Source organism: Nannospalax galili, unplaced genomic scaffold (assembly GCF_000622305.1).
Source record: "Nannospalax galili isolate Female #2095 unplaced genomic scaffold, S.galili_v1.0 scaffold171, whole genome shotgun sequence".
NCBI classification, from domain to species: domain Eukaryota; kingdom Metazoa; phylum Chordata; class Mammalia; order Rodentia; family Spalacidae; genus Nannospalax; species Nannospalax galili.
In genome coordinates, this window is record NW_008329362.1 from 941,935 (window position 1) to 958,490 (window position 16,556).

The window sequence follows — 16,556 nt, forward strand, 5'->3', positions numbered from 1 at the left end:
AAGTGAATAATTACATGAATTGAAATAACCAAATAATTACAGCATTGTTTGTTGAGTACGGTGGGTGACTGGCATAATTCTAAGTTGTTCAATTTTCTAATACACATTTTATGAATGAGGAAACTGAGATAAAGAAATTTTAAATAATGTTGATCAAGGTCATTTTGTACTTAAGTAGATATATCCATTGCATTTTGATTTCTCAGCATTTGAAGTATTTTTATTTTGACAGAAATCTTCAGTCCAGAAACAGATAAGTGTTAATTCTGTAAGAAGATAGATAGCAGATATCCCACAGCTAATCAAATTTGAAAGTAGAGCCACAGCATGGCGTATTTTAAATCTACTCTCTAAAAGTCAACCCCAGTCTGCTTTTAGCCCTCAGGAAACCTGCATTACAAGGCGCCCATCATCACTGCGGGGGGAATCTTCTCCGAAAGCAAGGCAGCCTGGTAACTTCTGTCTGTCCATCAGACACTCAGATAGAAATGCTTCCCACACATTTACCCGACTCTGTCCGAAGATAAAAAATGTCTGACTAAATATATGAAAAAAAATACCTTTACTAAGAAACATTTCTACCAAATGCAGTCTGATCCCTAATCTTTTGTACATTTATTTATTCATAGATCAATATCAGCATAGTATGGCGAAAACCTTATTGTTTTCAAACAATATAGATAATTTTATTACTTGAAGATTCTCTTCTATTTGAAAAATTGCTCCATGTATTAGTATTTCTAAAATTTTCATTTTATAAATAGCAGAATTTGGTTTTTGTAGCATCAGAGTTTTGTCCCAATTCCACAAACCTTTGCATTAATTCAATGAAGTTTCTAATTAGAAGTGCTGCTATAAAAAATAGCATGAAACACTATTAAAAATAATTTAAAAGAGAATAAGCAACGGCTATATGTCAAATCATTTCAAGGTACATTATCATATTGTATCTAGGTGGCTGTATTTTATGTTGCTCCTCAGGGCCCCAGATCACAGGCCAATTCTCTTAACCAACACTCAGTATCAGAAGTCAAGTAAAATTTATGTACTATAAGCAAGTATATTGTCGTGGAAATTTTCTAATTCCATGAATTTTTTTCTAATTCCAGAATTTTAACTAATGGTTCAAATATTTAGTATAAGCCAAATGTTAGACAATATTAAACAATTATTTTCTGTAATTCTGTCCCCTGAATTCCAGGCTGACTTGGAAGAGCCAACAACTCATGCTTTTTATGGACACTGCTCAAATTCCAAGATAATCAGTCTCCATGTCACAGGACTCTGTGCTCAAAATAAGGACAGCTGAGTTCCAAATACCTCAAAAATTTAAGGATCAGACCACTGCCAACACAGGTATGTCATGTCATAGCTGACCTGAGTCACAAGGAGAGTTTGGGTAAAGGAATTAGGCAAGAGAAGAAAGTAGTTAATTTGTGACCCTCTATCACAGAAATCTCTGCACAGAGCATGAACGAATGGCAAACACTCCTAGTGTCAAGTGCCCATATTCTTGCTTCTCATTTTGTTTTTAAAATAGTTAGAAATGGTGTCAACTCTCTGGAAAAAAACTCTGTATGTTCAATTTGTTAGTAGGTGAAATGATGGAAGTTCAGATATTCATTAGACCTATTCAAAGATAGCATATAAAGCTTTATGGATCTGCCCCAGACACAGGTTAGGAATGTCTCCTACATGCTGATAAAGAAACTAGAATTGAGCAAATTGTGGGTTTGAGCCTAAACTAATTTTGAATTTGTAATATTCAGAGCTATTTTCTATGAATTATTACAAGAAATTAATAATGTTATCAGCACATATAAAATATAAACAGATTTAAAATTTTATTGAATTTTGTTTAATTAACAAATTAGCCAGTTATTTAACATAAAGCTTATTCATAAAAGAATATTTTCGGTGGGTCAAATCTCTTCTTTCTCATAGCCAAAAAATGCAAGTTGAAGAAACCCAACTCAACAGCAAAAATCAAGGCAAAAAAAAAGCCCTACAAATAATCCAATTTTAAAAATAAAAGATATTAACCAAGTATATATCGCTCCAAAAAAATTACACAAGAAACAAGCACTCAGAAAAAATATAAATTTTGTTTGAAAATCTTTTCATTGACCATCAAGACCATGAAGGACAAGATTCAAATGTAAATAATCTTGACATACATTTTGACAAAGATTAAATTTCTTGCACTATAGTATGGGCAGGAATTCCTCGAGATCCAGGAAAGGGAGAACAAAGAGAAGATAGGGTGGTTGAATCAGCGTCAACATATGCATGTGCAGACCAGTTACATTCCTCTAGTCTTAATAACAGCTCTGTAGCCTTAAGAGTATCCAATCAGAATGTATGCTATCATGTACGCGAGACAAAGGAGCTAAAATGACAGAAAAAGCAAAACCTTCCCACGCTGTAGCTCAGACATTGGATGGGGATCTTCTGGGTGATTGCCGGCAGTATAGTCTGCTTCCTGGAAGAAAAGCCTGCTTGGTGTCCTCTCTGACAAAGCATCTGCAACAATAGCTCAAGCTCTAGTTTTGTTTAAGCAGAGATTTGAAGACAATGTTTGAGATAGTCAGCTTCACATTTAGGTTTAAACCATCATTTGAGTGAAATCAAACTATGGGTTAGTCTGTTATTTAACTTTCTAATAACTCGAAGGTGATTAATAGAATAATAATTTGGATGTTTTAGACTTCTCTCATATAAAAAATGTAATTTGAACTAAACAGCAAAAATCAAAGCAAAATAACCCAATAAATAATCCAATTTAGCAAATTAAGAAATTAACCAAGTAGGCAGGTATCTTTCTGAGGAGGTTATACAAGAAACAATGGACTCTAAAAAGTGTTCAATATCACTATTCAGAGAAATACAAATCAAAACCACCACAATGAAATATCATCTCACCCCAGTTAAATGTATATTTCAAAAGAGAAAATGTTACAAGTACTAGTCAGGATGTGAAAAGAAAACCTTTCACATTGTTCCTAGGATGCAAATTATATAGCCATTATGGAAAGCATCCCCTCCTCCCAAAAAATCCCCTAGAAATAGAATTGCTACATCATCCGGTTATCCGGCAATGGAGGATATGAAACTGATAAGCCAAAGAAATATCTATGCACCCATGTTTTTGTGACATTATTCTTAATAGCCCAGATATAGAATGTGCCCATTGAACCATGGGTGGATAAAGGAAATATGATATAAATGTACATTAGAATGTTATCTGTTCATAAAAAGAGTTTTGATATCAGCATTATCATGAATGAAACTGGAGTTCATTGTTTAAAAGAAAAGAAGCTACATGATTTCACTTATGTGGAAGTTAAAAAATGAAGCAGAGTATATAATAGTCATTTTTAGAGCCTGTGCAGAGGCTGGGAAAGGAAAAAATAGAGAGAAGATGGTCAACTAACTTCTAATGTGCTACACTTTTATAACAATAACTAAACAAATATTTCCAAATAGCCATTAGAGAGGATTATAAATGTTTCCAACATGAAGAAATGGCAGTTGTTTGACATGATAAATAAGTTATTACCTTTAACTTACCATGACACATTGTGTACATGTACTAAACTACCACATAGTGCCCCATATTTAGTGAAGCTATGATATGTCTGTTTCAATTTTTAACGACACTTTTTCTTCCCCTAAAAGTAGTAGTGGGACATGGTGGTTTAACCTGTAATCCCTCTACTTAGGAGGCTGAGGCAGGAAGATTACCACAAGTTCAAAGCCAGTTTGAGCTACACCATGAAACCCTGTCTCAAAAAACAAAAACAACAATAAAAGAAATAGCTTTAGAACTGTGAAAAATAATATTTAAGTCATCAACTAAAATAGTTATGACAGTATAATTTTCACATATGTATATCCTATCTTTTTAAGCAATTTATTTTTATTAAGCAAATTTTATTAAGATTTGGAATATATAAAATATTTTATATTAAAGGCATGTAAACAAAATTGATCTCTCACTACCAAAAGTGCCAATACTTTACAATAATCAGTCATTTGAAAGTTATAAGGAAAAGACATACATGTGGCAGACTCTAGTGCTTAGAGTTCAGAGAGAAGAATTCTGTACAACTGGAGGATCATGGGAAGGTGGGGTGCAGGTGGGAGGAACAAACCCATGAATAAATAGATCTAGGACTATGTATCTTCATAGAGGACACCAGGATATGAGCTTTGAAGCACACGGGATCTCCAACTCTCTGTTCCAGAGAGATACAGGTGAACTTCTGTGAGTTCTGATTTCTTTGTAAGGAATCTTTTGCTCTCCCCATCCCCGTTCCTCACGTCTTACTAGTTTGCATGCTTGTCTCTAGCAGAAAGGTCCCAGCTATGAGAAAGCAGGATGAGTTTGATCTACCACACATGTTAGATGTCTAAATGTTGTCTAAGTAATGAAAAAAAGGGGCTGAAAAATTAACATCCAAGTCTGTTTGGCCTTCAACTTCACCTGCCCAAATTTAAAGAAGAATAAAATTATTAACATCACCTGTTCAATAATGCAGAAAAAAATTAATGACAGAGAACTGAAAATAGAGAATTGAAGAAAAAGGATTCTAGAAGCTCATGTTCAGCTCTCAAACTTTAGGGTGCATCACTTGGAGAGCTTGTAAAACACTGATTAACTGGGACACAATCCCAAGGTTCTGAATCAGTACATTGAGGATGGAGGCAAGCATGCTCATTTTCAAAAAGTTCTCAGAGAGCCTTGGTGTTGCTAGCCACGGTATTCTATAGTCATGCATGAGGTTAAAGAAGTGGGATGCTGGTGAGAAACGAAGAGGGATGTCACATCAAGAAAATAACAATTGTCTCATAGATAAACATATTTAGATAAAGCATTAAGTATAATACACTGTCAGAATGACTCAAAAATTGTATTGTCACTTAAATTGACTGGTAAAATATGAATATCTTTACAGTTTTAAGCAAGTAATTAAGATAAACATATGTCTTGATTTGTCGGGGAAAGTCTTGATTTTTCTTTCAGTTGCCTAGAATACTTGGTAGCATTCTTTTTCTCTCTCTCTTAAGTGAACCAATTGGAACAATGAATTATATGGCTCCATTTACTTGTAAGAATGAAATACAAAAGATATGCAAGCTAAAAAGAAGGGTTTGCTCACTTCTTCGTTGTCTGGGCAATGAAGATCTTTATCTCTTTATATATTTTCAAAAGATCTTTGAAAAATACCCAATACCAGATGATGTCTGTATAGAGTGACAGTACTCTATAAACCAAGAAGAGAAGGAAAAGCATGACAGACTTGCAGCAAAGATCATTAATGGTGAGGAGCTTCTTAGCCGGAGAAAAGGTATGATTTTCTCAGGAAAGGCCTACTAAGGACACACTTGTAGGGAGGAAATAAATATTATGGTGAGAGATTCCGACTCAGTGGAGCCTAGGATGAAATTTCTTTCTGTAAGTATCTCAAGTTACTCAGATATATGCCATTTATTGACTGTAGTCTGAAGAACACTTCAGTAAGCACAGGCTGGGTCTGATGTGTTAATTTCCCTAGGAGCAATGACATTTTAAAATGTTAACCCAAAAGAATATTTTGTAATAAAAGACATATGAGGATGGGAAATTTATTTCATAGTTAAGAACATGTACTGCTCTTGCAGAGTACCAGAATTCAGTTCCCAGCACGCACATCCAGCAGCTCACAACCACATGTAACTCCAGCTTCAGGGCTTCTGATAGCCTCTTCTGGCCTCTGTGGGTACCGGCACTCATATGCACATACCCACACCCAGACACACACACACACACAAATGCACATAATCTAAAGATAAAATAAATCTTTAAAAAATATAGAAATCATCTGATCACACCGAGATGTCTCACTTCACAGAGAAAGTCATGCAATATAGTTCCAAGATCTCAAATTGTTTCTTGTGGCACTAAAACAGGAGAACTTGCTAGAAGGAAAGCTTAAGACTTAGACCAGTCTAGTAATTTCGGCTCCATCATGAAATCAGAAGTTTCTTGGTATTATCAGCCAGTCACATCATGGGAACTTGTGACTTACTTCCATAAAACTCTTCAGGTTCAAGGACATAAAGTGTCAGAGTGACTGGGGAAGAGTTGTCCGGAGACATAGGAGCTCTTACAATCTGAAGACATCTTGACTCCCATAACGTGACATTTCCTTTATTCAGACAAATTTACCTAATCTAAAACAAAGCTTCTTCTGACTCCATTGCTTTTCTCAGTCATATAACATTTGCATGACTCATGACTCAGTTTTGATATCCTAGAAAAGTCTACATGAATATGCATTTCCCATAACTTATGACATAGCTGTGTTGAGTGTATCCTTGGCATTGTGTCTTCTTCTTGATCACACATTGACATTATAATGCCATTTACTACAAAATTACATTGACAAGATCTTGGGAATACCCTGACAGCATTTAATTTGCTATCAGAGTGAATACTGAAGGCATATGTTGACAAATCACTTGGATGAAGAAAACCCACCAAAAACCACTTTAACAAAATCATCATAGACTTCAAAAAATCATTCTAACTATAAGTATAACAGTTAACACTTTACCCCAGATCAACAACAGGGAAGGAATAGAGTTTTACTAAGAAAGTCTTTTTCCAACAATATAGGAAGAAAATTTGGCTATCTCAGGAAGTAGACAGAACCTGCAGTCTCCTGATTGTATTATTAAGAACAGGACAAGAGCACCTACATGCTTTGCTAGATAACTGTGTCTAAAAGGATGATATACATTAAAATAGGTAGCTTTCAGACACATCTCAGAGCATACATTTTAGTATACAAAGCAGCATATACTACCCTAAAAATAACGATATTTTGTTTTCTCATTTAAGTAGACTAAGAACTTATTTATTCCCAATGTTTTATTTGGGAACATACTTTTCAGGTGTTTAATGTCAGTATTGCTTGTTATACTTAGTCAATTACATCCATACCACTTGCCACTAAGTAGCTTGGGTAGCAGAGAGGAAGAAGAAAAAGTAAAGTAACTGTAATTGTCTTCCATGGGGTACTATACAACAAACATTGCACTAAACAAGCACATTATATGCAAAATCCCATTTACTTATGAAACCAGATCATCCTTCACACTCTTCAGATGAAGAATAACCCTTGGAAAGGAGAGTGGCATTTGTAAAGATACATAGATAACAAACTGTAGAGGTTGGATATGAACGAGCCTGGTTCCACTGCCTATGCTATTTCTTCAAAAGAAGAAAATAAAAAGAAGTGGAATCAGAAATGTATATGTGGTAGGGGCGAGAACAGGCCCACAGTGTGCTGTTCACTCCTCCTCTCAGCTGTATAAATCAGAGTGTGATTTACCAGTTCACTTCTGAGAGGGACTGAGTAAATATCAGAGACAGCAGCAGCTGGGCTTCCCAAGTTGGATCACAGTCAGTAATTCAACAGATCTACTTAATGCTTGATCATGGGCCGCTGTCTTGATTTCTTTACTGTGGCTATGATACAGTAACCTGACAAAAGCAATTTAAAGAAGGAAGAGTTTATATTAGCTCACACTTCAAGGTATACCTGGTTCTATTACATCCAGAAAAGAGCTATGAATGTCTGTGCTCAGCCTTTACTCTCCAATTTGTAAGATGAAGGATCACCACCCAAGAGAAAGTCTCACCAGGTGGGCATTCCTACTTCAAATAAAACAAGTAAAATCATCCCACATGCTCTGCCAGGGGTTTCTTGATCCTCTCAAGTCGATAGCACAAACCATCACAGCAGCCATATTACCCTGAGGATTTAGATGGGATATGTTTTTAGCCACAAACTCTTGCTCCTACTGCTAGCTAAACTATCTGTCAGAATTTCCTATTCTTGTTGAAATCCAGCCCAATGCTCTCCAAGTTAAGTTCTGCACATCACTGACTTCTTTCCTAAAAACATCATTTGCTGAGTGATCAAGAGATACATAACAAGTATCTGATTTGAATCTGTCCAGGACAAAAATTAAGTTTTTATTCAATTATTCCATACTAGGATGCAACTTCCTAAAACATTCAGTCTACTCAAATTGACCTAAGGCAGTTGATATGAGCTTGCAGACTACAAAAGAAACTTGCTATCAGCTTTCCAAACAAATTACTGCAAACATTTACTTAGAAAGAATCACTCATTTGCATCACTTTTCACTTACAAACTTAAGGACTGCAATAAATAAGTCATTTTCTTGCACTTTTAACTAAATGATTTTGAGTAGTTTTGTTCAAGTAAGCACTACCCAAGAGGGTTGGGTAATTTTCAATTTAAGAAAATGTGGTACCAATTTGTTGCTTTTAATTTGGAGGGTGAAATGTCATTGCTTAAATAATTAACTGGAAGGCAGCTGCCACTCCAATAACTAAATTTAGCTCTTGAAAACATGCCTTGTAATTTATGTCTACATCTGATAGTTTACAATGTGGAATATATACAGTTCTCTTTCATATATATGCATATACATGTACATGCATATACATAAATGTATTTATGAAAATATTCAAAAGTCAATATGCACATCATACATTTTTCTGTGTTCTGTATAACATATTATACCTGTCTATATTAGTCTAACATATTATACCTGTCTTAACAAAGAAATCAAAAAATGATAATGTATAAAAATATGTGGTTAAAAAGCATAGAAACAACTAAAGAATCACAAGTCCTTGTTCCAAATTTCCTCTTTCCTTAATAATACAGCTCATAAGCCCATACCTTCTTTCACATTTCTCTTACTTTTCTTTAATTCTTTGGGCAGTAGACTTTCCTTTCTCAATGATTTCATTATAATTATTTTCTATTGGATTATCAATTTCAAAAATTGAATAGTGGCTTTCTAATATAATAAATAAAGGTGATTTCTCTTACTCCTTCATCTACTTCTGCTAATATGATTTTATCACTTATCTGATTGGTCAACTGTGAAAATTTAAATAATATATCATTAATATTTTATTTCACAAGCTGTAGCTGACACTTCTTGACTTCTCCTTTATTAAGATGGCTTGTCACCTTCAAGAGTCAGCTAGAAATTAAGCCCAAATGTTATTTCCCTAGAAAAGAGTGTCAGAATAACATTTCCTACTAGCTAGACCCCGTATATGACAGCTGTGTTCCACAAAAAGGAAAGTTTTAGCATTACATTTTTAAAACTATTTACTTCTGTGGCTTTACCATACAAGCATTTGTTTTCTCTAAGCTCTCAATTTTTACGTATTCTACTGAATCTCCTTTTATCCCTGGAGTGTCTCTCTCTCTCTCTCTCTCTCTCTCTCTAAATTTCTGATTTCTTGCTTTAGTCTATTTTCCTAACATTTATGTTAACTCATATTTCCTCAATGCTTTTCAAATTTTTAACATTTTAAACAGCTCTTTTGAGGTATGTAACTACATATACAGTTGACCTTTATTTTGGAATAATGTAGATCTAAAGAAGAATTGCAATGCAGTGTAGGGTTTTTTATATCCTTTATGTAGAATTCCCTGAGATTAGTATCTTACAATTATTAAAATAAATGAATTAACACTGGTAGAATCCTGTATTTCTGGGCCTCTCTGGAGAAACAGAACTACCATAATAGATAGTCATATGAAATGCGTTATATTTTATTAAACACTTCACTCTACTACAGAGGCCTAAGATCCCACAAGATAGCATCTTCTCTTTGGAGATTCAAAAATCCAGTGATGCAATTCAGTTCCAAAAATGGGAGAACCAAGTAAGAGGTGGTACACCTCTCAGCAAAAGGCTTCAAACCCTGGAGGCTGCTGTGGTGATTCTCAGCATGTGAAGACCAAAAACAATAACATAAAATAAAGACCACAGGCATCCCAGGGTAAAAGAGGACAACTTAGGAGGAGAGAGATAATTCACCTTTCTTCTGTCATGTTTTGCCAACCTTCAGTGGGTTGGCTGAATATCCCACATTGATGAAGGAGATTCTCTTCACTCGTTTACTGATTCAAATTCTAATCTGTTCTGGAAAATATTCTAGGATACACACAGAAAATAATGTATTACCAGTTACCTGGACATACTTTATCTCAGTGACATTAAAACGTAACATTAACCAACAAAAATATTTTTTTATTAATTAGCAGGTTCCATTTGGTTTTAACATTTTCCAACTCAAATACTTTTGCTTTTCACATTTTTATTACATTTATTTTATTTATTTTGTGGAGGGCACATGCCATGGTGTGCATATGGAGGTCAGATTATGATGAGCTAGAATTAATTCCCTCCTTCTGCCATATGCATCCCAGATATCTAACTCCAGTTTAGGCAGCTAGTGACTTTACCTGTTGAGCCATCTATGGCCCCTGGGCTATTTCCATTTCAGTTCATACATTGTCTTAAACTTTGGTGGCTTTCCCATGACTGATCTGGCTCCTGAGACTCTCTACTTGTCTTCTGTGACTTCAACTCGTTAAAGAGTAGCTGTTTGGCACCTGTAGGGAGCTCTTCATTTGGGGGTTTGTTGATACATCTCCATGACTAAAATGAGGTTATGGATTTGGTGGATGAATAATATTATAATGGATATTCATGTGATGATTTGGGGACACAAATGACATGGGTATATCTTAACAATGATGATAATATAAAATATGTTTTTTTTTTTGGTTTCATGATTCTGCTTAGATCTTAAGTTCACTTTTGTAAGCTAAGTTTGTTTTCAGAATTTCGAATCTATCATTTGTGGTCAAGATAATGTATTTTAATGGATATGTGTTTTGAAAATATTTACTAGACTAGCAAATTATCTTTTTTGTTTTATTAATAGTGTCTGACAGATTTTTAAATTTAGATAAGGTAAATTATTTGAAGTTTTATTTTATAGAGTACTTTTCTTCTCAGTGCCTTGGATATGCTTGTGATGTTTTTTCTAATACTTACTCCACTAGGAGTAAAATCAGAATTTCACCAGTTTACTTCTAAAGGTCTTACATTTTTCTGTTTTACATTGAAGTCAATATCCATTTGGAATTCAATTCTGTGAAAGTTCAAATTCATGTGTTGAAGTCCATGTGTTCACAAATAAATATGCAACTTCTCAGTTAGAGCATTGCTGTCTAGTTTTTGATGTATACAAGAATCCTTTACTCACATAAGATAGGCTTTTTTGTAAAATATACATAGAACACATTTCTCCATCAGCATTTTATTCAAGAAAGAGTTTTGCTCTTCTCAAAGGGAGTAAGAGGTGGTTCATTATGATACAAATATGATTAATGATAAACCAGAAGCACGGATTGAGGTTGCCCTGAGTAACATGATGTCAAAGTGGTGACATGAACTTTTATTAGTTATAGGGGAAAAACGTCGTAAATGAAGGTGTTTGGAAAATACATTGGTGGGGACCACAGGTAGACACATTACAAAAAGGAGCTGAAGTCTCTGTTACAGGTTTCAGATGTTATCCAATGACATGCTTAGTTTTTGAGTTGGTGGAAATTAGTGATTTAACACATTCCAATGGTTTTGTCTGATATTTCAAAGGATGTTCTGTCAGCTGTAGAGGTGCAAAATGGATGGTTATTAAAGGAACTATAAATAACCCAAGATAATTTGAGTTCTAGATGTGCAATACTCCAATTCTCCAGAACCACAAAGCTGTAATCTGGACATCTGCTAAATAACTTTGTAGAATCAACATAGGTATAGCTTTGGGAGAGTTGGAATTTCAGTTTGAGTCTGTAGCCCAGACTGACCTGCATGTCACTGTGTAACTCAGGCTTGCCCAAAATTCACTGTAACCCTCATGCTTCAGTCTTTTGAGTGCTAGTATTACAGATTTTAATGAAGCACCTGAAATTATGTTGAAATAAACTACTTCAAAGATTAAAGATTACTTCGAGTCTTTTTTTTTTTTTTTTTGGTCTTTTTGAAACAGGGTCTCACTGTAGCCCCAGCTGTCCTGGAACTCACTGTGTAGACCATACTGGCCTTGAACTCACAGAGATCCACCTGCCTCTGCCTCCTGGGTGCTGGGATTAAAGGTATGTGCAACCATGCCCAGCCCACTTCAAGTCCTTTTATCCACATGCAGTAATGCTTCCTCTGGGTTTTTAAAAATCAACCCAGGTAAATGAGATAGACTTGATTGAAATAAAATGTTGCCCAGAACTTTTAAATCATGTACTTCTTCTAAGGGACTACATACTGATGAACTTTCTGAAACATTACTGATGAGCATGGTAAGTATGATGATAAAAGCCTGACTTAAGCTATTTGTAACATGCTCCTCTTTACAAAGGCTGCCTTACTGTGTTTTACATACACACACACACACACACACACACACACACACACACACACATTTATATAACAGCTAAAATACATGCCATTTATTGAATCTTCAGTATGAGCAAATACTTTAACAGAGAAACTTCACATTTTCCCATGAAGGAATTCATGGTGGGAGTATGCTACCCCAAAATATGGCTCTTTAATGTAAGGATTATTTTCAACTGAAAGTAGTTGAAAAGCAACAGGCATAAAAAGCCCTCTGCCTGCACTCATCCCCACACCAGGAACAGCAACAGAATTCTTAATCACTGGAAACAACCCTAGATTCACCAAAACAGAGAATGCACCAGAGGAAGTTACAGCAATCTTTGCTAAACAAAACAAAACAACAACATATCTTCCATTAAGTTGCCATTTTTTAACCTTCCCAAAGTTTTCTATCTCTGAAAATCGGTTGTAGTTTTTCTTGTTCTTGTAGATTCTCTGCAAATTTATTTTTCTTTCGTTATCAAATCCCTTATAAGTTCTAAATTCCAACCACATAAGTTGTTCTTCCTCACTAACCTACGCATGTATATGATGCTCATGTTAATAAACTTTTGTTTCTCTTCTTAATCTGTCTCTGAATGTTTAATTTGCAGAGCACTCTCTACTCATTGAACCAAGATAAGTGAGAGAAAATTGATTTATTTTTATTCATCCTAAGATCCACACATCCCTTTGAAGTCTCACTGAGTCTTGAGCAGAAGAAAGAGCTCACATGCAAACACTGAGCCTGAGGGGAAAAAAACTAGAAGAAAAAAAGATGATAAACATTCTACATTTTATTTTCAAATAAACATTTCTTCTAAATAACTTCAAAGTACTACATCATGGATGTATTAGATAAGGCAAGAGATAACAAGGGTAAACCCTTTATAATTAATTATTCCTCAACATTTGGAAAATGAGATGCAAAACTTACACAGCACATGGCGATGCATTACATTATTACATGGTAGATTTTTTTTTTTTCAGAAGAGATTAAGAAATACAAAGCATTAAGCAATTAAGAAAGAAAACTGCAAGAGTGGACACCAGATATTAATAATCAACAAAGATATATCAGTCTTCTAGAAGTTTTAGTTAATAGAATTTTATAGTAAATCTGCTTCCATCTAGTAAAGAATCTTGGTTTTAAATTTAAAACCCTATGTTTATACTGACAGATCTGATAAGTCCTGCCACAATGGAAAAAAGAAGCTGTTTGCTACTAAAAACCTCTATCGTCTTGACTAGAAAAACAGAAATTAAATAAAAGTTGCTTAAGTTGGAGTTTAATTTATATTCTCTAACAATATTAAGAATATTACCTTTATAAAAGTAAAATTTCATACTCTTGGGCCAGGCATAGTGGCATATACCTTTAGTCTCAGCACTTTGGAGGTAAAAGCAGGCAGATCTCTGTGAGTTCAAGGCCAGCCTGGTCTTCATAGTGAGTTCCAAGCCAGCTGATGCTGCAGGGAGACCCTGTCTCAAAAAAACCCCCACCCTCCCCCCAAATTCATACTCTTTTAGATCCCCAAAAATAAGTTAAGAAAAATATCATTGCCACTGAGAGGTAAAATTAAAAAGACATCACAAAAGAATTTGCCCATTAGTTCAAATTTCAAAAATGTTATCAAGCCTACACACAAACAAACATTGTTATTTAATTATAAACTCACAAACAGGTATTAAATGGCTCAGAATAATTTTTAAGTCATAATCTTTCTGTGTATTCCAGGATTGACCTCAAACTCACTATCTGTGCCTCTGCCTCCTTAATGCTAGGATTACAGGTATCTGCCACCTGTCACCAGCTTCATGTCTCCCTTTCAAAATGATTTTAAGTACCTTCTATATACAAAAGAATATAAGGCTGTCCTCCTGTCCATTCAGACTATGAAGAATAGAGAACTACTCTTTACAGTCTGAATGGAAGGAGCTAGAAAAGTACATATATGCATCTGTTACAGTAGCAAGAATGACCACTTAGCAGCTTGGCTAGAGACCTAACATTCCAGTTTTTCCAAATCAATGACTTGTCTAATTAAGGACCATCCCCAAGAAGGTAAATTCATCTTACATCATTCTAAAAAGATAGGCAGAATAAGTAGTGCATTAATGAGATGGTGAACTTTCCCTGCCTGGAATCCCTTTCTTGTAGTTTTTCACTTGCTGGTAGCAGACATGAAGCTGTTAAGTCTGTCTGCTTTTCTGAATAATTCTTCAGAAAGGCATAACCTCTCCTTTGCTTCTTTCTATCTCTTTTCAAAGCATGCTTTTCCTTATACCTTGGGCTTCCCTAATATTTTTGTTTTCTTGCTCTTTCTTTAAAACTTCCAGAAACTGAAGAGATGACTCAGAGGTTAAGAAAACCGGCTGCTCATGCAGTGGACCCAGGTTCTGTTCCCAGCACTCACATGGAGGCTTACAACTGTCTGTAAATCCAGTTCCAGAGGCTTGACACCTTCTTCTGGACCCTGCAGACACTGCACGACTCAGGTGCTCTTAAATATATGCAGGCAATACAGTCATATACATAAAATTAAAAAATAAATAAAATGTTAAATAAAAAATGTTCCTCCCCACCAGTGGCTGCTAATTTACAAAGGTATGACCTCCATGCTGGCTTTAAAATGGATTGGAATTTTTTCTCTCCTCTATTCTCCTCCTCAGGGTAGCTGTTAAGATTTGCAGTTTACCTGCCATGGCTGTTTTCCTTTTGAAGTTTACTAAAATTATCCTAAAGCTTCCTAAATTTCCTTTATTAATGAAATCAAGAACCATTAAGAGGGGACCCCATTTTGATCTGTATCATCTACTTGTCCTCCAGCCTGTGAAGACATAGGTATCCAGTTACAAAGTCTGAGGATGATAGTTGAATATTAGCTTAGACTTTAAACTAGAATGTGATAAGCAACTAATATTTGGCAAATGGACCTGGGTCAATGAATATCCCTAAAGAATCAGGGTTTAGCGGTCTTATGGAAATATGGCTTGGACAAATAATATCAGAGAAATATTTCAAAAGATGCTGTAAAATGAGGGCAAACATTAAAACATGATCAATGAAACATGAATTACATATGTTTAAGTTAGTATCTAGAGTGATTCACAAGTATTAACTGACTGAGAAATCTATGAGACAAGTAATATTGCTGTTGTGACTATTCCTTTTTACTATGAGGATTGGGAGGATCAGGGAGGGTAGGTTGCAAAGACAGTCAAGGCCAGATTAAGAACAAACCCAGTCTTAGTATAAGATAATTATGCTGTTGTCTTGACGACCAGAAGAATACTCTGAGTCCTATGAAAGCCTAGAGTATGAATACTAAGCCCCACTGAGGTCTAGGGAATGTGTTCTGAGATGACATTCCAGGAACCGGAAACAGGTATGGAAAGGATGGCAATAAGAAACAATGCCAAAGGTGTCTCCTTACTAGCATGAATCATGATGCTTCTGGTGATCTCAGGTAGCTTGGGAGCCCATATTGGTCAAAAGGGATTCAGGGCTTGGCCTTTTTCTGAACTACAAAATGTAAGGGAGTAATTAACACATTTGCATTAATGGAGATCTGCTTGTCAGCTAGGTGTTAGCAAATGGGAAGTAGGTCAGTCTGAAAGAATAAGATCAGAGCTAAATAGAGTCGGCAAAAGAAGATGGTATTATTAACTTTCCTGTTTATGGCCTCAAATACAATAAGTGATAAGGATATGTTAAGCTCTTAGATTTCTCTCTCATGTAATCCATCCATTAATAAAAACCTCATTGATGTAAATATGAAATTAATATGATGTATTTATTTCCTCTGTCTCTCAGCCAACAGCTTAAGTTTAGCAAAGGATTTGAGTTATTCTTTCAAATAACTAAAATAGAATCATTTATCCTTTATTTCACAATCAAGAATAAAAGGAGAAAAATAAAGATATTTAATGGCTTATTATGCCAAGCTAAACCCTGCCTTCCATGCAAGAAACTACTCATAAGCTCATATGCACAGGAATGATGAGTGAATTACAAAATTGAAGAGTTAAAACTTAAAGTGCAGAAGGCTAGAGAGATGATTTGGTGGTAAAGAGCACTTGTTGCTCTTGCAGAAGACCTCTTGATCAAGGAGGCCAAGGAGACCCCACCAGATGGACTTGAGCCAGTATCCAGTCTATAAAGAGGAGGGTCAACACGGAGGAATCATTTCCTCCATGCTTCCAAGAGAAGCCAACAATGGTCG